Source organism: Pinus tabuliformis, chromosome 2_2, assembly GCF_031772625.1.
Source record: "Pinus tabuliformis cultivar Carrire ecotype Pingquan chromosome 2_2, CPIR1, whole genome shotgun sequence".
Taxonomy (NCBI): domain Eukaryota; kingdom Viridiplantae; phylum Streptophyta; class Pinopsida; order Pinales; family Pinaceae; genus Pinus; species Pinus tabuliformis.
Window position 1 is genome coordinate 336,365,405 of NC_142300.1, and position 23,916 is coordinate 336,389,320.

Genomic DNA, 23,916 nt, shown 5'->3' on the forward strand with positions numbered 1-23,916 from the left:
GTCTAGAAAACCCTGTCATAGAACATAGTTATGATTTAAATGTCACAAACTTTGCCGGAACATAATAGAAACCATTAGAGGAAGGGGTTCAATTAATATAGAGAAATGGCTAGAATCAAACCATAATAAATCCTGATCATCTGTACAAGCCACCTATTGTGAGTATAATATTCTTGTTTTCCATGAAAGGATTCTTTGGCATGAACAGGGTTTATTAAGATGCTCCTTCTGGCCAATCCAAACTTTTTCCATGCCTAAAATATTTTGCACTTTTGCAACTATTTACAGGATGATATTGAATGTTATGGTTTACTTTTAACATAGGCCGTTTATAACACCTGAAAAACTTATTGAGACACTATTTCACTAGAAAAATGTCATGAAACTCACTCTGCTTTCTTTATCATACGATGTGGAAATGAGCCCAATACCCTTTCCATCATGGCAAGATGTTCCAAATTCTCATGGGTTTGAAACAATGTCTTCCCCTGCATATTTAATATGCAACTATGATAAATATATTTCTAATTTACAACAGGTTAAATATCATAAACACAAAATGTTTATGGTATAATAAATTACCGAGCAAAGCTCCACAAGTATGCATCCTACACTCCAGATATCAGAGGGGTAGCTCCATGAAAGTCCTGTTAATAATTACAATGAAATTCGATATAGTTTCACTCTAATGGCTCATTTGAACATTAGAAAGACCTTTAATCCACTTAGTTCACTTAATTGGCTAAGCTAATCCTATTTAGTCATCTTTCCATGCTTACTCAATATCACTTCAGAAGATCGATAATGCCTTGTAGAGATCATTGATCTGTGATCTTCACCTTCTAAAGTGGTACTTCCAAAATCAATCAGCTTTATTGCACTTGATTTTGGAAATCAGTTGCATATTTCTTGTGATGACCTCTCCAAACCCTTTTAAAACGGATACTAATCAGAGTTAAATGCTTGGAATGTATGAGAACATACATTTAAAGACACAGAGAGACCAGAGAACAAAGAAAGAATGTATTGAACCAAAGGAACCATAATCAAATAATTATGTTTTGAGAATACAATCAAATCTGTTAACTGAAAAAAATTTGTTTCTCTTGCCACTTAACTACCTTATATGGAATCTTCACAATGTCTGAAGAAACAAAAAGTGTATTTTCTGGCTTTAAATCTATGTGAATGAGCTTCAAGCCATGCATATCTGCCAATCCAGATTGTTATTAATCTCAAATGAATATCCCTTATAATGGATAGACATTTTATCATGACCTAATTAGTAATAAGTATCATATATGCAACTTGATGAGCCTCATCACTGGGTAATTATATGGGCCTTAATTCACCTCCTAGCTTACTCAAACCAACTTTTCTCACAACTTATTACATGTTTTTGATTATATTTTGTTTATGAAATGAGTTAGAGTGGGATATCATGCCTAGTGGACTAATATGCATTGAGTGCAGGTTTTAAGGAGAAAATCAAGGATTTTTGGCAAAGACTAAGGTTGAAACTCGAATGGGACAAGGGAGAGGGATTGTAGGAGGTAAATCATCCTCATTTACTTCTCCCCCATTCAAATATTCCTCCATTTATCACACGAGCTCGGAGTGCATGCAACCAAGTCATGAGGATTAGAAGGCAACCAAGCAAGTGAGAGACAAAGAGCAAGTTTATCTCAAGATTGGGAGCCTAGCCTCCCTAATTGTAAGGAATTCGTTGGGGACTTCAGTTGTATAAGTAGAGAGGCCTAGAACCTTATTAGGATTCAAATTTTTGTTGTAAAACTCTAAGTTATTTTCGAGCTTCAGACTTGTGGAAGATTTTGATGTAATTCTCTGTTTTGGTAATAAGAATGAGTTTTGTTTTGAGCCAACACTGGGTTAACTTAGAGGGATGAAGCTCTTGGATTAGGTCCCAACCCTAGTAGCCAAGGCTCCTCTTTTTGTATCTGTATGTTTAGCTTAGTTTCATAACTTCATTGCTAATTTGTCTTTAGAGGTATTTTCATTGCAAAGTAGTGTAGATTTGATTGGTTGTTTATTAGTTTGCTTCCATTTGTGCCTTACATCAGTAGAAGGTTGACAGGGATAAAAGAAGCACCACAAGGCTGTCGGCAGCTGTCTTGGCCTCACTTCTTCCCTCTGGGATCATGATTTGAGGAAGGGACCCTTATGCAGCCCCTAAAACACAAATTTCTATTTCTTTCATAAGCTTTAGAGTTTACTATATTTAAGCTAGCATTTGATCAGTTTTGCAAAGTAGGATTGCATTTCCATATCTTCTATCTTCATTCTTGTAGTAGATCTCATCCATGATTCCATTCCTTTCAGCTACTTTCCTCATGCATAAGGTAGATAGTTAGTTCATTAATTATGCTTTTCTAGCTTATGAGAATGCTTCTTGTTTACATGAATTTTTGGAAATTATATATGTTTGATGCAAAGTAGGTGCTTCAGGAGAAGACAAAGACCTCATAGCCAGCAATCACCTTCTGCTTCATCCACCATAATCATTCCTTGCTTTCACCATTACCTTCACCCATTTCATCATTTTACATAGAAATTATTCCAAGCACATTGAGCGAATCCAACCATCTCCTAACCTCGCAGTTGACTTCTAAGTGACCCTAGGAATTTTCTCACCCTATTCCGCCCATCAACGACCTTCCCTAAGCCTTCCATCACGTCCAACACCTCTCGTTTTTCTCTTGGCTGCATCTTGTAGAAATACAGGGAATCCTGTAGGTTTCTAGTACATCTTGTAGGTTTTCTTGTAGTGGCTTGTTTGAGGCTAAATTGAGGGAAAACCTCTAGGAAGCCCCCAAAGGTCACCCCAGGGTCTCCCACACCATCCAGCCATCTCCTAAACCTTCCAGCCATCCTCAAACATCCCTAAACCACCTGCCACATCACCACAAGAGATTAGTTTGCATATTTGATTTTGCATGAAAAGAACAAAAAGACAAAAACATAGATATTTTAGTCCCTTTACTTGCATAATGGTGAAATTTGATGCTTTTAACTTCCATGCTTAGACAGTAGCATTTGGTTCATGTTAATTTAGCATTATTGCAAAGCATAGTTTCTTAGCAGTTAATTAGGAAATGGTGTGATTTAGCATTGAATTTCGGTCTTTTTCATTATTGCAATAGATCAGCTCTCTCTTAGAGTAGATTTCCCTTTCTTTCATCAAGAAACCAAGCTTCTTCTGAATCCATAGAATTCTAGCTTGAAAAATCGCAGTGGTCTCTCGCCAGTTGAACAAGTGAAAAAAAGCATGACCATCACTTTTACTTGTGTATACAACACTGTCACCTCCAAGTTTGTACGAACCCTGGGTTGATAAAGTAAAGCTGGTAGCTTAGGAGTTGGAACATTCTTGCTACAATACTAGTGCTCATCGCTTTTTGACGCCGTTGCCGGGGAGGTGTCTGAGTAATATGTGATTATTGCTTTCTTTCTCCTCCTTCTTGTTTCTACTATTCCGCCATTAGTTTCATTTCTACAAAAGTAATTTAGTTTTCTTTTCATTTTGCATTCTTTGCTTTCCTTTCCATTTTGCAAGTTATATTTCAATTCAGCAATTAGTTTTTCATTCAGTTAGTAGTTTTCACTCCATTTGAAAATTTATTTTTGCAAAGCACTTTCAAAATTTAAGAAAAATCACCAAACCAAACCAAAAACATTTCCTTTCATGCCTTGTAGGAATAGGGATAACTTAGGGAATTTTTTTCCAAATACCCCCACTACATCCAACAACCAACCTTCTCTCTTCTTCAGTGGCTTTGAACTGGAGGAACCCTTAGGTGAGCAACCAGACATATTTGAAGAACCTACAGGGGAAGAAGAAGAACCCATTCCTACCGAGCCAATGGCTAAAAATAGAAATGATAGAGGGAATAGAGAGAGAGTTGAGGGTGCCTTCCCCATCAGGGAAACCAATGGGGACACTAAGATGAAAAATATAAGCCCCTCTACCCTTCCTCATTTCCATGGCCTAACCACAGAAGACCCCGACACTTTCCTATTTGAGTTTGTTGTTATATGACGAACCTATGACTATACGGATGATGAGAAGAAGTTGCAACTATTTCCATCTACCCTGAAGGATGCAGCTCTGTGCCGGTTCATGGGTTTACCTAGGGATAACATCACAACTTGGGGCCAAATGCACCAAGCCTTCAAAAATAAGTATTGAGACTACTGTAGGTCTAAGGATACTAAAGAAGAATTTTTTAGGATGACCTTAGGCAATGATGAATCCCTAGAGGATTATGAAGAGATATTCCAGCTTAGTTACAAAAGGGCTAGGTGCACACTTGACCCTGGTCACTAAAGCTGGTCCTGCTAAGGGGCGTAAGGGAAGATCTTCTGGAAACCCTACACTTGTTAGTAGGAGGAGATATCTACTGGTTACCCTACGAGGACATGAAGACTATCTTTAGAAACCATTCTAGGGCAGCCAGGAAAAAGGGTAGGGGTAGTCAACTTATGGTCAATACATCCTCTTCCAACTCATCCATCAAGGGTGAAATTGGAAACATGCTGGAAGATTTCAAGAGTGAGATGCTGCAAACCCTTGCCTTACAAATGGACACTATGCACATTAAGAGGAAGCAGGAGGAAGCAGAGAGAGCCTTGGCCATTTTCTATCCTAGGTGCACCAGGAGGCACCTTAGGAATGAATGTCCATTAAATTCTATTGAAATCTGCTAAGTCAATGAAGAAAACCACTCCACAGACAAGTTCCCTTCTTTGCCTGGACTCAAAGATGTATATCAAGGAGCTGAAGGGGTCACTGAACAACTTTGCTAAATAAACCAAATGAGACCTCATGGGCCTAGGCCATACTAGCAGGGAATGCAAGGGTCATCCCATGCATACTACAACCCCAACCAGACCACATCCATACCTTCTTGGGGACCCCCTGCTCATCCTTCCTGGTCTACACCTCCTCCTTTGTTCTTTGCATCTCAGTATCACTCCCAGCCAGCCAGCCAGTAATTTCAACCATATGCTCCGCCACAACCTCAGTGGAATGCACCGCCCCAGGGGTGGAGGACCTAGTACACAAATTTTCCAATTTTATTGCCTTCACCACCTGCCCAACCACATTTGTTACACTTTGCTCCATCGAAACAACCCATATGCCTACCCATCCAAATCCGAACCCGAACAACAGACAGGCACAACAAGTATACAATGGAGAGACATCATATCCAACTTATGCTATGGAGATCCAGGAAATTAACTTGAGATCTGGGAGAGTTCTCCCGGATAACCAACCTCCACCTCCACCTAGGGGGGTTGAAGAAGAAAGGGAGGAAAGCATTATTAAAGTACCCTTTCCTGAGAGACTAACTCAACCACCCCAACCTACCCTATAAGAGACTGAACTTCTGGGAGAATTGAAAAAATATATGTGTAAATATTCCACTTCTTCAAGCAATAAAAGATGTGCTTATTTATAATAAGTTGATTAAGGAGAAGTGCTACAAGCATCCAGGGAGGTGAAGAAGAGATGCCCCTACCATTAATGTCATTGGAAAACTGTCTGACTTAATGCTGGGGCAGGTAATCTGTCCAAAGTATTTGGACCCTGGAAGCCCTGTAGTAGATGTGCACATCAATGGCACCATTGTCCCACACACTTTGATCGATCTTGGGGCTGCCATTAATGTGATGACTAAGGACACCATGCTCAAGCTCAACCTCCAAGGTTCATTGAGAAAGACCACAACGGTCCTGTAACTTGTAGACCGCTCCACAGTGACACCTGGGGGGACTGTGGAGGATGTGATGGTCTCCATTGACTCTTGGGAGTACCCTGTAGATTTCCTAGTTCTCTAGCCTAAGGATAAGCTTACTGGTTACCCTCTCATCCTTGGGAGGCCCTAGTTGGCCACTGCCGATGCTTACATTAGCTGCAGAGCTGGGAATATGACCATCAAGAATGGGCATATGTCCAAGCAGTTAGTCCTATACCCTCCTGCTCAGCCATATCTACAACATGATTTACCTTTATGGCTGGAAGAGGAGGAAGAAGATGAAGTTTATACTGCCCAACTATATACCTTAGAAACAACCATGGGAGGAGGACCACAGGATGAAGACAATTTGATTGAACACCTGCTCCAAAGTCCAACTCCTAGTACATTGTCCCTAGAAGAAGTAGTAAAGGAAACCCAAAACAACCATCCAATTGATATGTACTTAGACGATTCCAATCCTCTTCATGTCAAAACCATATAATTTAGCCCTCAGAAAACTTTGAAAATCAATCCATCTCTTTCTGTTCTCCAAGAGGGGAAGTTGTGCAACATGCTAAAGGAACATTTGGATGCCTTCGCTTGGAGTTACAAAGAAATGAAGGGAGTACACCCCTTAGTGTGTACTCACCATATTTATATCAAGGAAGGTTGCAAGCTAGTCCAACAATCCCAAAGGAGGATGAATCCAGCTCTTAAAGATATAGTCAAAGAAGAACTACAAAAATTGTTAGATGCAGGATTCATTTATCCTATCTCCGACAGTGAGTGGGTCTCCCCTCTGGTGTTAGTTCCCAAGAAAAATGGTAAGTGGAGGATTTGTGTCAATTATAGGGAATTGAACAAATCCACAAAGAAGGACCATTTCCCTCTACCTTTCATCGACCAAGTGTTAGATGGCCTGGCAGGGAAAAAGTTTTTCTCTTTCCTAGATGGATTCAGCGGGTACAACCAAATCCAGATTAGCCTGAAAGACCAAGATAAAACCACCTTCACTTGTCCTTGGGGAACTTTTTCCTATAGGGTCCTTTCTTTTGGCCTATGAAATGCTCCTACCACCTTTCAGAGAGCAGTCCTAAGTATCTTTGCTGAGTTGGTCCATGATGCGGTAGAAATCTATATGGATGATTTCACACCTTATGGGGGTGATTTCGAGGAGGCTTTGTCCAACTTAGGTAAGGTACTACACAAATGTATTGAGATGAACCTGTCTCTCAGTCCCGAGAAATGTGAATTCTTGATGACTAAAGGGACTGTGCTGGGTCATTCAATATCTCAGTAAGGACTGCAAGTGGACCCCAACAAAATAGCTATTATCCAAAGGGTCCCACCTCCTCAAAAACAGAGAGATGTCAGAAGTTTCCTAAGATTAGCTGGATACTACTGAAGGTTCATAAAGGACTTCAACAAGTTGGCCTCTCCTTTATTTTGGTTGTTGGCCAAGGACTCTGAGTTTATATGGTCAAAAAGCTATCAAGAGGCCTTGGACATCCTGAAGAACAAGTTAACCATTGCCCCAATTCTCTGAGGCCCAAATTGGGCCTTTCCTTTTCACATTCATGCTGATGCCTCACACAAAGCCATAGGAGCAGCCCTAGGTTAGACAGATGAAAAATTTCCTTATGCCATTTAATTTATTAGTAAGAATCTATCAAACGCCGAACTGAACTATACAGTGATCGAAAAGGAGCTCCTGGCTATTGTGCATTCATTAAATAAATTTAGGCATTATATTACAGACTATCAAATATTTTTCCATACTGACCATGCTGCAATCAAATATTTAATGAATAAACCCGATGTGAATGATCGTATTATAAGATGTTTGCTTTTATTACAACAATTTGATCTAACTATTGTTGATAAGCCTGGTAAGGAAAATGTTGTTGCAAACTTTTTGTCCAGATTAACTTTGCTTGCAGGTGAAGTGATCCACGTGGATCTTCAAACACCATGGCATGAACGCTTGAAAATCAAAGTTATTAGAAAGACTTCGAACCAAGACCAGATCGAAGAGCTCATCTTCTTGATCGTAGAGGTGTGAACGTTCGTTAATCCGAATCTGGATGACGAAGTTATCGCGAAAAGAAGGTCAGCTTGATCCTTAAGAAAATGAGGTTTTTCCATAAAAATTGGACTTTAAGCCTTAAGAGGCAAATCACAATAGGTATAGTCCAAAAGGTGCACTTAAGGTGGGCCATTAGGACCCCCGGTTAGCAATCTCTGATTAATCGGGATCGGGGGTAGGCAATTGGCGATGTTGGAGAGTTAGGTTATGCGATCTAGTCAAATCGACGATATTGGTGCTGTGAATCGGTGATGGAATATCGACATCGGTTAAACCCAAAGGCCGAGGATCGAGACCCTTGCGATTAGTGATCGTCGATATCAGCGATTGGCATCGACACATACCAATATATTGACGAAGGACCTCGGGCCGATGAGATAGCGATATGCGATTTAATATTAGTCATCGGATCAGGAAGCCGATCAACGACCACGAATAAATTGGTGATCGGAACGATCGGCGATCCCGACTTGCAATTAGGCGCGGACCCGACAGAATAATAGACCCGATTTTATAAAATTTGAGGTCTGGGAATTCAAACTTTTTAGTGTATTACCAGTTTCGGCCAAATCAATTATATGATGAGATAAGCGATTAAAGCAGACTCGATAAGGTTTGTAGGGCCGATTTAAACTGTTTTGAAGTTCGGATTTAAAGGGATTTGTCAGATTTGTCAGTTTTCAGTGTATTTCTGTTTTAAAATAGAAAGAAGGCTATTTCCAAAGTTTTGCTGCAACAGCCGATGCTTCTAAGAAAACAGCTTCTATTCTTAACAGAAACAACCCCGATTTGTATGTGGCCTTGCCCCAAACATGTATAAAACATGATGGGTGATACAGAGCCGAGGAGAGCGCGGAAGGCTGTGTAGAAATGGTATGACAGAAATCCTGAGGGCGGCGTGCCAGAGGAAGAGAGTCTGTACCAGAGAGCTCGAGAGCCTATGTTGGGGAATGCTAGAGAGCCTGAGTGCCAGAGACCTCAATGAGGAGGTTGTGCCGATGGAGAGCCGCAGAACGAGAGGGCCAGGCATTGCACAGAGATAGCTAGAGTGCCGCAGAGAGCTACAACGAAGCATGATAGCCCGAGAGTGCTTGAAATTCTGGCAGATTCGTAGAGCGGGAGACAAACCCAAGCACTATATGGCCAAATAGCCATAGAGCTACCGAGCGAGAAGACCCGAATGATTCTTCTCTTTATGATCGGTTATATTTCTTTGTGATTGATTCTTCTTGTATGATCAATGCTTCTTTGAGATCGATTCTTTTTCTTTGATTGCTTATTATTCTTGCATGTTGATGCTGTGAGATCAATGTTTTAGTGAGCTTAAGCACTTTGACAGTTTGCTTCAGATGCCCGCTTCTTCATATGGCCATTCGTAATTAGGCCATGATAGATTGGTAGTGGACTATGCCTGCACATTGATAATGTGAACAGATGTTCACCATGGATTGATTTATCCACTTCTTCATTCATATCTTCAGTTGGCCCGTGGTTGGTGTGAGGTATATGATTTATTCATATATTTCTTCTTTTACATTATGTTGCAGATCCTAGATTGATATTGATGTAGGATCTTCTTTATTTTAATGTTGTCATGATTCCTTGCTTCATATTATGAGGAATCTTCATATGATGTACTTTATGCTTTGATATCTCTTTGTATGTTTATGGGATACTCTTGTTGTAGTGTGCGTGTGTTTTGCTTTGACATCCCTTCTGTACCTTGTTGGCGGGATGCGCACCATGCATGTTTTTGGTCATACTGATAGGAGTATTGATTGAGAGTTCTAGTTGTAGAATATCTCTTAGAGCCACTCTTGCATGAGGTCCTTCTTCCTTGTATGATCGAGACATAAAAATCTTGTGTACATCACTTTTATTGACAACACCTAATGCAGTGGCCTACACCACCTTGATTGGGGCGTAGAGACGTAGTCCCTCCTGGACGAACTCCATTAACAACGACTTTTGTTTTCATGTGCTGATGATTGTAATGCTCCTATTCTTTTCTGCGTGCACTTGTATTCCTTAATGTTATTTTAAAAGGGAAATTTTAACACATCACGAAAGTAAAAGGTCTTGGTAAGGTCCTTCTTCACACCCAGACCTAGATCAAGTGGTATTAGAGCAGGTCTTAACGTGGATGTGAATTGCAGCATGAACAATGGAACATCCAATGACAAAGGATGAAAGAGCCATGTGCGAGACCATGCTCAACATCTCCAAGAAAGTGGAAATTGTGTATGAAACTCTACAGAAAGAACAGAGGAAAAGGAGCGGTTACAGCTTCAGTTGAAAGCCACAGAAGAGGCCATGGAGGAACTGAAGCAAAAAAAACATAATCTTCAAATCGAGAATGATAAATTGAAGATGCGTCTGCATGAAGACAAGGAGGAGAAGCAGAGTTTGCTACTACAGCTGCAAGCAAAGGACGAGGCCTTGGAAAACCTGCAGCATAACCCATGTGAGGTAAAAAGTAGTTCTCCATCTTCATGTATATCTCCTGATGATGATTTTGTTGTGTTTTAAAGTCATACCATAGGAATTGGCTCCAAATTTCTGAAGAGAATGGGATATGAAGGAAAAGTCTTAGGCATTAATGGCCAAGGCATTGTCAATCCCATCAAAGTAGAGGAATTACCCCATCAGGCAGGACTTGGGTATGGTAGGAAAGAAGTTGGGGAATGAGATCCACCAACAAAAAATGATGAGCAGCCCTCATTGGTTCTTTCCAAATCAAAAGAGAAGGTAAAAGATGTTGATTTACTTTCGATTTCATCTACTGATGGTATGATGTCTATTGGAGATTTGGAGATCTCGATTACAGGGACGAATATGAGGCTTCTTACAAAGACAAGGCACGAGGGGAAAGAACTTGGTGCTAACAACCAAGGCATGACCCAACCTTTGGAGGTTACGCATGTACCTCGATTTGCAGGGTTGAGGTACACCAAAGGAGAGTGCTCAAAGGTGTCAGAGTTGTCTGAGACTTCATTAAGGAAAGAGAATGATGGGAAGACATCCCCATCATCACATGGCAGTTTCCATAGCAGGAAGAGAGCTGAGGCAAGCTCTAATCTCCATACTGACATCAAAGATAGCAAAGGAAGGTATAATAACTTTCGATATTTGAATTTTCAGTATGATCATATTGTTAATAATGAACAAAGACGAAGGCATCGAAAGGCATGCACTTTTTGTGGTTTACCTAACCATACCTTTTCATTAGTTGGAAAAGGATGGCAACACTAAAAAAGATGAGGTGTGAAAAAACCTCGCAACAACACGTTAAGCAGATATGGAGGAAGAAAACATACTGCAGTTATTGTGACAGAAGTGGCCATCAGAGAGCCACTTGCTAGAAGCTCCATCCAGAGCAGTGCCTTAATGAAAAAGTGTCGGTGCGTGAACCAGGAAGAGCAGTTGTGCGATAAGAAAAACCACCTCAAGGAGGTGACCCATTCACATTGATAAGTGAAAATGGTTCTTTTGACTTGCTGTCGTTTCATGGTCATTCTTTGTAAATCAATTGTTGCATTTTTAAAGTGTAAAAGTGATGATGAGTTTGCCATCACTTGGTCAGCAACAATGATGTCCGGTCATGTTTTGAGTCGCATATTAATACTCTGAAAGTGATGTTATGTTTCCATCACTTGTCAAAACGATAGTGTTTGGCCTTATATATGTAAATCATGTGTTGCAGTGATGATGTGTTTTCCATCACTTTTTGAAGCAACCATGATGAGTTGGCCTTGTTGTTATATCTAGAGTATTATGACCATGTTATTGTAAACTTGACTACCAAGTAAGAGTTATAAACTTGTGGCAAGTATGGGACGTTTGGGTCTTTAGTTTGGTCATGTCATTTAAAGCATGTAATTGCAAATCCATGTACTACATGTTGCAGAAGTAGTAGGTGTCGGCTCGTCGTTTAAAGCTCTGAAGAACAAGGGTGAAGGAGATGGAAGCAAGACCTTTTCAGGACATTTGTGATGCAGAGAGGGTACAAAGAAAGGAGAAGATTAATTTTTATGCTTTTGGAGGACAAAAAGCTCCTCAGTAGGGAGGATTGATCCAGGTGGATCTTCAGACACCATGGCATGAATGCTTGAAAATCAAAGTGATCAGAAAGACTTTGAACTAGGACCAGATCAAAGAGCTCATCTTCCTGATCATAGAGGTGTGAATGGTTTGTCAATCCGAATCTGGATGACAAAGTTATCACGAAAATAAGGTCAACTTGATCCTTAAGAAAATGAGGTTTTTCCATAAAAATTGGACTTTAAGCCTTAAGAGTCAAATCGCAATCGGCATAGTCCAAAGGGTGGACTTAAGGTGGGCCTCTAGGACCCTCGATCAGCAATCTTCGATTAATCGAGATCAGGGGTAGGCAATCGACGATGTCAGAGAGTTAGGTTATGAGATTGACGTTCAAATCTGCTTTATCGGCGCTGCGAATCGGCAATGGAATATCAGTGTCAGCGAAACCCAAAGGCCGAGGATCGAGACCCCTATGATTAGCGATCACCGATATTAGTGATCAGAGCGATCGACGATTAGCGTCGGCACATGCCAATATATCGGCAAAGGACCCTGAGCCGATGATATAGTGATATGCGATTTAATCTCAGCCGTCGGATCAGGAAGCCGATCAATAGCCACAATTAAATCACCAATCGGAACGATCAGCGTTGGTGATCGGAGATCCTAACTTGAGATTAGGCGTGGACCTGATGGAATAATAGATTCGATTTTATAAAATTTGAGGTCCAGGAATTCAGATGTTTTAGTGTATTCCTGGTTTTGACCAAATCAGTTATGCGATGCGATAAGCGGTTAAAGCGGACCTGATAAAGTTTGTAGGGCCAATTTAAACTGTTTTGAAGTCCGACTTTAAAGGGATTTGTCAGATTTTTCAGTTTTCAGTGTATTTCTATTTTAAAATAGAAAGAAGGCTATTTTCAAAGTTTTGTTGGAACGACCGATGCTTTTAAGCAAACGGCTTATATTCTGGATAGAAACGACCCCGATTTGTATGCGGCCTTGTCCCAAACGTGTATAAAACACGATGGGTGATATAGAGCCGAGGAGAGTGCGGAAGGCTGTGTAGCAATGGTATGACAGAAAGCTCGAGGGTGGCATGCCAGAGGAAGAGAATCTGTACTAGAGAGCCCAAGAACCTATGTTGGGGAATGCTAGAGAGCCTGAGTGCCAGAGACCTCAATAAGGAGGTTGCGCCGATGGAGAGCCATAGAATGAGAGGGCCAGAAATTGCACAGAGATAGCTAGAGTGCCAGAGAGAGCCACAACAAAGCATGATAGCCCAAGACTGCTTGAAATTCTGGTAGATTCACAGAGTGGGAGACAAACTCGAGCACTATATGGCCAAATATCCATAGAGCTACCGAGCGAGAAGACTCGAATGATTCTTCACTTTATGATTGGTTATATTTCTTTGTGATCGATTCTTCTTGTATGATCAATGCTTCTTTGAGATCGATTCTTTTTCTTCAATCATTTATTCTTCTTGCATATTGATGCTGTGAGATTAGTGTTTCAGCGAGCTTCAACACTTTGACAGTTTGCTTCAGATGCTCGCCTCTTCATATGGCCATTCGTAATGAGGTCGTGATAGATTGGTAGCGGATTGTGCCTGTGCATTGATAATGTGAACATATGTTCACCGTGGATTGATTTATCCACTTCTTCATTCATATCTTCAGTTGGCCCATGGTTGGTGTGAGGTATATGATTTATTCATATATTTCTTCTTTTACATTATGCTGCAGATCCTAGATTGATATTGATGCAGGATCTTCTTTATTTTCATGTTGTCATGATTCCTTGCTTCATGTTATGAGGAATATTCAAATGATGTACTTGATGATTTGAGATCCCTTTGTATGTTTATGGGATACTCTTGTTGTCATGTGCATGTGTTTTTCTTTGACATCCCTTTTGTGCCTTGTTGCCGGGATGCGCACCATGCATGTTTTTGGTTATACTGATAGGAGTATTGATTGAGAGTTCTAGTTGTAGAATATCTCTTAGAGCCACTCCTGCGTGAGTGCCTTCTTCCTTGTATGATCGAGACAACAAACTCTTGTGTACATCACTTTTATTGACAAACCTAATGCAGCGGCCTACACCACCTTGATTGGGGCTCGGAGACGTAGTCCCTCCTGGACGAACTCTGTTAAAAATGGCTTTTGTTTTCATGTGCTGATGATTGTTATGCTCCTCTTCTTTTCCGCATGCACTTGTATTCCTTAATGTTCTTTTAAAAGGGAAATTTTAACACATCACGAAAGTAAAAGGTCTTGGTAAGGTCCTTCTTCACACCCAGACCTGGATCATGAGCACTTGTTCGCCATTTCAGTTCTCTATCCACGGTTTGCTGACATAGCAAACTATTTGGCATCTACATAGTTCCCACCGAACTTATCTTCCAAAGAGAAAAGTAAGATTATAAGGAAGAGCGTCCCCTTCACTTGGATTGGGGGAAACCTCTTCAAACTTGGCCCAGATCAAATTTTGAGAAGGGGTGTTAGGGAGGAGGAAGTCTTTGACATCCTTCTGACCCGTCATGATGGGCCTTCTGGAGGTTACTTTGCAGTAGAGAGGACAACATTCAAAGTGTTACAAGCAGGCTATTATTGGCCCACTCTTCATCAGGATGTGAAAAGATATACTAGTCAGTGTGATCAATGCCAAAAGATGGGAAAACCTACTCCAAGGGATGAAATGCCTCGATAGCCTCAAGTGACTTTCGAGCCATTTGAAAAGTGGGGAATGGACTTCATTGGACCTCTTGACCCTCCTTCCAAGAAAAAATAGTACATCATTGTGTGCATTGACTATCTGACTAAGTGGGATGAAACCAAGGCAATTAAGGCAACAACAAAGGAGAAGGTGGTTGAGTTCTTAAGGGAGAATGTATTTTACAAATTTGGGTACCCTAGAGAGCTGGTCACTGATCAAGGCAGTCAGTTTACCTCCAACATGATTGAAGACTTGCTCAGCCAGCACAAGATCAAGCATAGGACCTCCACTCCCTATCACCCACAAGATAATGGGCAAGTGGAGGTGACCAACAGAGCACTGGAGGTCATATTGACCAAAGTGGTTAGCAATAGTAGGAAAGATTAGGCAGATAGACTAGTTGAGGCCACCCAGGCCTATAATACCACCTAGAAGAGCACCACTGGATTCACACCCTATGAGCTGGTCTATGGGAAAAAGGCCCTGCTATCCATTGAGTTCGAGTATAACACACTAAGGATGGCAGCCCAACTAGATCTAGATCTCAGCAGTGCACAAAAAGAGAGATTGCTACAGTTAAATGGTTTAGATGAGCTTAGAATTCAGGCCCTCTAGCACACAGAGGTAACCCAACTTCAGAGGAAGATATGGCATGATAAAAACATCAAGGATAAACAATTTCGAGAAGGTGATTGGGCCTTGTTATATGATTCCAGATATAAAGAATTTAAGGGCAAGTTGAGGACTAGATGGCTAGGACCTTATGTTATAGAGAGATGTCATGATAATGGTTTAGTGCAGATCAGAACCATAGATGAAGAGTCCATTCCTTTACTTGTTAATGGGCACCGATTGAAATTTTACAAAAGACCATTGTTAAAGCAAGAGTTCATTGATGGTATCAATAAAATAGTGATGGTAGTGGAGTAAGTTTCATCTCCTACCTCATCAAATCACTGAGAAAAAAGAAAAATAAGGACTCAAGTGAAAACCTCCATGAGGCGCCTGAGTACCACTATTGGGTTGAAAACCTCTTGGGGTGACCCAATGGTGTTAGAAAAAGAAGAAGGGAAAATAAAAAGATCCCTGAGTGAAAACCTCTCTTGAGGCACCCAGGGCAAACAACTAGGATGAAAACCTCTCAGAGGTAACCTAGTTGTTAAAAAAAAAATATATGAGAGAAAAAAATCATGAAAATTTCTATTTGCAGGTTAGCAAGGAGGACGATCAGAGAACAAAGGAGGATAAAAAAGGGACCTATTTCACTCACATTGCTATTTTTCCACTCATTGTCATTCATCACTCCACCATTTCTTCCATTTTTTTCACTCCTTTGCTTCAGTTTGCAAGGGGACTGTGCTTTCTACAAGATCCCCTGTAAACCTACAGGATCCACTGAAAACCTACAAGATGATCCTGTGGGAATTACAGTGGCTCAGGAATCCTACAGGAAGTGAACACAAGGAAAACAAAGGACCTGCTATGTAAAAGACATAACACCCCTACATCAACATTTCATTACCATACCAATGTCCACTTTCATCACCTCTGCAGTCACCATCAAAAAAATTAGTTCAAAAAAATATTTGTCACAGTCTTCAAAAAAAGAAAAAAGGAAAAAACATGAAACAGAGAACAAAAGGGAGAAACACCTGAGTATGTCTCATTTCTCCACACTCCTAGTCTTCCTCTCAATCCATGTCACCATCCTCAAAATCCCAGCAGAGTGTATGATTAAGAGTTCTGAGGGAGAAGCAACTATAGGACATCCTGTAGCAGTCTATCCCACATAATACAAATCATGATTGTAGCAAGCTTCTAGCATAATTATCCAAGAGAAGAAGGAGCTCCAAAGTAGCAGCAACACCAACATCTTCAACACCAGATACCTGCACATCAAAGGAATCATCAAGGAGAAATAAAAAAAGAAGGAAAAAATAGCATGCAACCAACACACAACAAACACCTCCAGTCTTCAACAACTGCAGCAAGGGTTAGCACATAGGTAAGTATATCGTTCACTCTCTTATTTTCATAATGTAGTCAAAAGATGTAAAGGTTATGAGTGAGTTGGTTTATAAGTGAAAGGTGGCCAGTTAACTTGGCCACCTTTGTTCATTCGACGAAGACAAAACAGTTGGTCCTCCCACACATGGCAACAGTCAACTCAAAAAAAGGAGAAGAACAAGACAAAAAGAGTTAAGTCTACGGAGGCATGAACTGGGAGTTGATTATGAGGAGAGGGAAATGATGAAGTGTTAGTGGGGACCAATGGTCCAAAAATAGAAAACGTACCTTCGCTGCCAGCACACCACCTCAGATAACTTGGCCATAAGAAGAAATATTTGTTGATCCCCATGCACTCATGCATGCATTTCCTCAAGGCTCACTCTTGCAAAAGTCACTCTCATACCCAGGCCACCTACAAAAGAGGAAAACTCCATCGTTTTTTTGCACAGGACTTCCTATAGGATTGAACAGGAAATCCCATAGGATTGCACACAAGATTCCTACAAGATACACAGAGACAGTCTACAAGATTGGCTGAGAGGAGTTTCAGAGGGGAAAACATGGGGGTTGGCCACAACAAACACTATGAAGAGGTAGGATCTGTAATTACTTCCCTTTTTCCAAGTGAATTGAACAAGAAATCCTCTAGTTTGAGTGAATTTGGTAGCTATGTAAGGGAATTGTCCACACAGTCATTTCAGTTATTTATTGCTGCATTTAACAATTGTATCAACCCTCTCATTTCCTCAAACTTCACAAACCAAGATGACAGGAGGGTTTAATAGAAGGGAGCCCATTAACACTGTGAGAATTCAACAACACCCTCAGGTGCTAGAAATCTTCACAAGGCATAATTGGATGGGGTATTTCGAAAAATTAAGAGGGTATGATGATGAAGTGGCCCGAGAGTTTGCTCTCTCCCTCATTCCACTTACCAGAGTCCATGCCACTGTTGTGGTAAGAGGCCTCTCCATAGATCTCACCCCTGAACTCATCAGCAAAGTTACCACACTTCCCCTAGGAGTACCATGGAGGAAGGAAGACAAGGGAGATAGCTAGATTTCCAAGAGGAAATTCTTTTTAGAAGGTGAGGAACCCATTGAAGACAAGAATGGAGTAAGGAGAGCAAGCCTGCCATATCCCTGGAATGAGGTGAGCTACCAACTTATCAAATACATATCATGTGAGGGTAGGTATAGTGTGGTCTATGGCTATCACTTTAGGCTCCTTTAAGAGTTGAGGTTTGGAGCAGAAACACCTCCTCACCACAGGCTCAACATACCATACTTCCTTCTGCAATCACTGATAGACACAAGCATAAAGGTGCAAGAGGGAATTTCCCAATAATTAGCTCATCATAGGTTAATTAGAATCATCATAGAAGATGCCACCCACAACCTCAAAATTCCTATCCAATGGTTAATTTTCAGAGACATGCAGACAGAGGAGGACATCAAGGCTCTCACATATGATGTTAGTCCTATTGTCAGTGAAAAGGATGAGGAAGAGACTAAAGTAAAGGAAGAAGAAACAGAACAGGATGAACATGAGATAGATGAGGAGGAAGATGAAGAAGAAGAGGATAAATAGGAAGAGAATGATGATGAAAAAGAGGAAGATGACAAAGAAGAGATTGATAAACAAGATGAGGAGATAGAAGGAGAAGAGGAGAGGAAAAATAGAGAGGAAAAGGGCAATGAAAAAGAGGAGGCAGAAGATAACGAGGAGTCATCTAGGGTGTCTCCAGAGGCCACTGAGAGAGAAGCAACAACTTCCCTCATTTCTCTTAGCACCTGTATCAAATAGAAAGGAAAAAGACAGAGGCAAACCCCCTTATATTTTAGGACAAGGAAAAGCACAAGGATAAGGCAGGGGAAACCCAAAACACCAACCAAAATTCCCATTGTGATTGAGGAATCACCTAAACGGCAGGAGAAAATGCCTCCTCCTAAGTCTCCTATCACCTATGTGAGAAGGCCTATAACTAGATCCACCTCATCCAAGGGAAAAGCAATCCTACAGGATACACAACAAGACCTACAGGAAGCTGAAGCAATCCTACATGATACTTTGCTACACCTACAAGAGACTCAAAAATTGGATAAGGAGTGAAGGCTATGAAAGAAACCAAAGAAGAGGACCCAAAGTTAAAGGAACCTAGCCCCCAACCTAACCTTGACTCTTACTACAGAATTAATTAAGGGGGCAGGGTCATTCCACAAAAATTTGCTATTCCACTATTCTTGGAGCTTGAGAAGGAGAGAGCCAGAACTCATCGATGGATGCAGATTGCCAAATCCAAGGGGGTGAAAGACATTGTTCACATGGAGAATAAGCTCAAGGAGATGGGCAAAGAACTAAGTAGCCTGAGAGACAGAGTGGCCATAATGAGAAATCAGTTAGAGACAAAAAATGCATGGTTGAAAGGACAACTGCAAGAAAGAGAGAACCAATTGGCATGTATGGCCAGTTTCTCTTTGGAAGTGATCCAGTGTAGGATGCTAACTAAATACTATGCCCTATATGTTAAGGAATAGTGGCTACAGTTCCAAATTAAGACCCTAGCACAGAGGGGCACTATATCATGTTAGGACTACAGGTAGTTCATTGATCTTTGTGATCAGAGCACACTAGAAGATAGGGCCAATATGTCTGAGTTTTATTTTCATAACATGGCCTTAACAAACATGAATGTATGGGACCCTAATGCCAATCTAGGAGATCTACAGTTGATGGCTTTGGCATCATAGATGAACCATGAGGAAGCAAGGGCTATAGAAATGAAGAAGATATTGGCAAAAGAACAAACATAGCCCCTTATGATCAGAGCTGAGCAGTCCAATCCAGTGGCTCTCATCAACATGCATAATTTAATTGCAAATGATCCTCAGCTTGCACCCAGGTATCTTGCTGCCCAAGAGCAAGAAATTTCACATTTTGAGGACATGTTCAGGTTGTTAGGGGATGATAACATACATGCTTGCCTCAGGAGATGGAACACATTGCCATACAGTTTAAAGATAAGAGAATACATACCACTCTCCTCAAAGAATGAGAGAAGTGCTGAACATGACACCCATGTACAAGAAATCCATGAAAAGGCTCAAAGTCAATTGGATTGACTTGAAACTAAGTCCACCACTGCTCTTAGGAATGCTAGAAGGAAGGAGGGAAGAAGAAGAAAAGAGGCAGTGTGATCTAGGTGGATCTTCAGACACCATGGCATGAACGCTTGAAAATCAAAGTGATTAGAAAGAATTCAAACTAGAAAAAGATCAAAGAGCTCATCTGCCTGATCGTGGAGGTGCGAACAGTGCGTCAATCCGAGCCTAGATGACGAAGTTATTGCGAAAAGAAGGTGAGCTTGATCCTTAAGAAAATGAGGTTTTTCCATAAAAATTGGACTTTAAGCCTTAAGAGGCAAATCACAATCGGCATAGTCCAAAGGGTGGACTTAAGGCGGGCCTTTAGGACCCCCAATCAGCGATCTCTGCTTAATTGGGATTGGGGGCAGGCAATCGGCGATGTCAGAGAGTTAGGTTATGTGATCGATGGTCAAATCAGCGATATCGATGCTGCGAATCGGCGATGGAATATCGACGTCAGCGAAACCCAAAGGCCGAGGATCGGGACCCCTGCGATTAGCGATTGCAAAATTTCAACAATCAGAGCGATCAACGATTGGCGTCGGCACATGCCAATATATTGGCGAAGGACCCCGGGTCGATGCGATTTAATCTCAGCCGTCAGATCCGGAAGCCAATCAATAGCCACGATAAAATCGATGATCGGAACGATCGGCATCGATGATTGGCGATCCCGACTTGCGATTAGGTGCGGACCCAACAGAATAATAGATCCGATTTTATAAAATTTGAGGTCCGAGAATTCAAAATTTTTAGTGTATTCCCAGTTTCGGCCAAATCAGTTATGCGATGTGATAAGCGATTAAAGTGGACCCGATAAGGTTTGTAGGGCCGATTTAAACTGTTTTGAAGTCTGGCTTTAAAGGGATTTGTTGGATTTGTCAGTTTTCAGTGTATTTCTATTTTAAAATAGAAAGAAGGCTATTTTCAAAGTTTTGTTGCAAGGGCCGATGCTTCTAAGAAAATAACTTATATTCTGAAAAGAAATGACCTCGATTTGTATGTGGCCTTGTCCCAAACGTGTATAAAACATGATGGGTGATACAGAGCCTAGGAGAGTGCATAAGGCTTTGTAGAAATGGTATGATAGAAAGCTTGAGGGTAGCGTGCAAGAGGAAAAAGGCCAGAGAGATAGTTCCAGAAGAGCCCGAGATCCTGTGTTGGGGAATGCTAGAGAGCCTGAGTGCCAGAGACCTCAATGAGGAGGCTGCGCCAATGGAGAGCCTTAGAATGAGAGGGCCAGGCATTGCATAGAGATAGCTAGAGCGCCACAGAGACCTACAGCGAAGCATGTTAGCCCAAGAGTGCTCGAAATTTTGGTAGATTCGTAGAGCGGGAGACAAACCCGAGCGCTATATGGCCAAATAGCCATAGAGCTACCGAGCGAGAAGATCCGAATGATTCTTCTCTTTATGATCGATTATATTTATTTGTGATTGATTCTTCTTGTATGACCAATGCTTCTTTGAGATCGATTCTTTTTATTCGATCACTTATTCTTCTTGCATATTGATGCTGTGAGATCAGTGTTTCAGTGAGCTTCAACACTTTGACAGTTTGCTTCAGATGCCTGCTTCTTCATATGGCCATTCGTAATGAGGCCGTGACAGATTGGTAGTGGACTGTGCCTGCGCATTGATAATGTGAACATATTTTCACCGTGGATTGATTTATCCACTTCTTCATTCATATCTTCAGTTGGCCCATGGTTGGTGTGAGGTATATGATTTATTCATATACTTCTTCTTTTACATTATGCTGCAGATCCTAGATTGATATTGATGCAAGATCTTCTTTATTTTCATGTTGTCATGATTCCTTGCTTCATATTATGAGGAATCTTCATATGATGTACTTTATGCTTTGAGATCCCTTTGTATGTTTCTAGGATACTCTTGTTGTCGTGTGCATGTGTTTTTCTTTGACATCCCTTTTGTGCCTTGTTGGCGGGATGCGCACCATGCATGTTTTTGGTCATACTAATAGGAGTATTGAATGAGAGTTCTAGTTGTATAATATCTCCTAGAGCCACTCCTGCGTGAGGGCCTTCTTCCTTGTATAATCGAGACAAAAAAATCTTGTTTACATCACTTTTATTGAAAACACCTAATGCAGGGACCTACACCACCTTGATTGGGGCCCGGAGATGTAGTCCCTCCTGGACAAACTCCGTTAACAACAGGTTTTGTTTTCATGTGCTGATGATTGTTATGCTCCTCTTCTTTTCTGTGTGCACTTGTATTCCTTAATGTTATTTTAAAAGGGTAATTTTGACACATCATGAAATTAAAAGGTCTTGGTAAGGTCCTTCTTCACACCCGAACCTGGATCAAGTGGTATCAGAGCAAGTCTTAATGTTGATGTGAATTGCAGCGTGAACAATGGAACGTGTAATGATAGAGGATGAAAGAGTGATGTGCGAGACCATGCTTAACATCTCCAAGAAATTGGAAATTGTGTATGAAACTCTACAGAAAGAAACAGAGGAAAAGGAGCGGTTACAGCTTCAGTTGAAAGCCACAGAAGAGGCCATGGAGGAACTGAAGCAAAACAAACATAATTTTCAAACAGAGAATGATGAATTGAAGATGCGCTTACATGAAGAGAAGGAGGAGAGGCAAAGTTTTCTACTATAGCTACAAGCAAAGGACGAGGCCTTGGAAAAGCTGCAGCATAACCCATGTGAGGTAAAAAGTAGTTCTCCATCTTCATGTATGTTTCCTGATGATGATTTCACTATGTTTGACAATCATACCACTGGAATTGGCTCCAAATTGCTGAAGAGAATGGGATATGAAGGGAAAGGCTTAGGCATTAATGGCCAAGGCATTGTTAATCCCATCCAAGTAGAGGAATTACCCCAACAGGAAAGACTTGGGTAAGGTAGGAAAGAAGTTAGGGAATGCAATCCACCAACAACAAATCATGAGCAGCCCTCATCAAATCTTTCCAAATCGAAAGAGAAGGTAAAATATGTTTATTTTCTTTCGATTTCATCTTCTGATAGTATGATGTCTATTGGAGATTTGGAGATCCCGATTATAGGGACGAATATGAGGCTCCTTACAAATACAAGGCATAAGGGGAAAGAGCTTGGTGCTAACAACCAAGGCATGAACCAACCTTTGGAGGTTATGCATGAACCCAGATTTGTAGGATTGAGGTACACCAAAGGAGGGTGCTCAAAGGTGTCAGAGTTGTCTAAGACTTCATTCAGGAAAGAGAATGATGGGAAAACATCCCCATCATCACATGGTAGTTTCCATTGTAGGAAGAGAGCTGAGGCAAACTCTCATCGCCATACTGACATCAAAGATAGAAAAGGAAGGTATAATCACTTTCGATCTTCGAATTTTCAGTATGATCATATTGTTAATAATGAACGAAGACAAAGGCATCGAAAGATATGCACTTTTTGTGGTTTACCTAACCATACCTTTTCTAAGTGTTGGAAAAGGATGGCAGCACTAAAAAAGATGAGGTGTGAAAAACCCTCGCAACAACAGGTTAAGTAGGTATGGAGGAAGAAAACATACTGCAGTTATTGTGACAGAAATGGCCATCAGAGAGCCACTTGCTGGAAGCTCCATCCAGAGCAACGCCTTAAAGACAAAGCGTCAGTGCGTGAACCAGGAAGAGCGGTTGTGAGACAAGCAAAACCACCTCAAGGAGGTGACCCATTCACATTGATAAGTGAAAAATGGTTCTTTTGACTTGCTGCCATTTCATGGTCATTCTTTGTAAATCATTCATTGCATTTTTAATGTAAAAGTGATGTTGTGTTTGCCATCACTTGGTTAGCAACAATGATGCTTGGTCATGTTCTGAGTCGTATTTTGAGTCGCATATTAATACTTTGAAAGTGATGTTATGTTTCCATCACTTGTCAAAACAATAGTGTTTGGCCTTATATATGTAAGTCATGTGTTGCAGTGATGATTTGTTTTCCATCACTTTTTGAAGTAACCATGATGAGTTGGTCTTGTTGTCATATCTAGAGTATTACGACCATCTTATTGTAAACTTGACCACCGAGTATGAGTTATAAACTCATGGCAAGTATGGGACGTTTGGGTCTTTAGTTTGGTCATGTCATTTAAAGCATGTAATTGCAAATCCATGTACTACAGGTTGCAGAAGTAGCAGGTGTTGG

The 23,916-nt window shown here is 40.9% G+C and overlaps 1 pseudogene; it reads right to left on the bottom strand.

Moving 5' to 3' along the window:
* Positions 1–386: 386 nt before the first annotated feature.
* LOC149192656 (serine/threonine-protein kinase AFC2-like) overlaps positions 387–23,916 on the bottom strand; it is a 28,805-nt pseudogene continuing 5,275 nt past the window's right edge.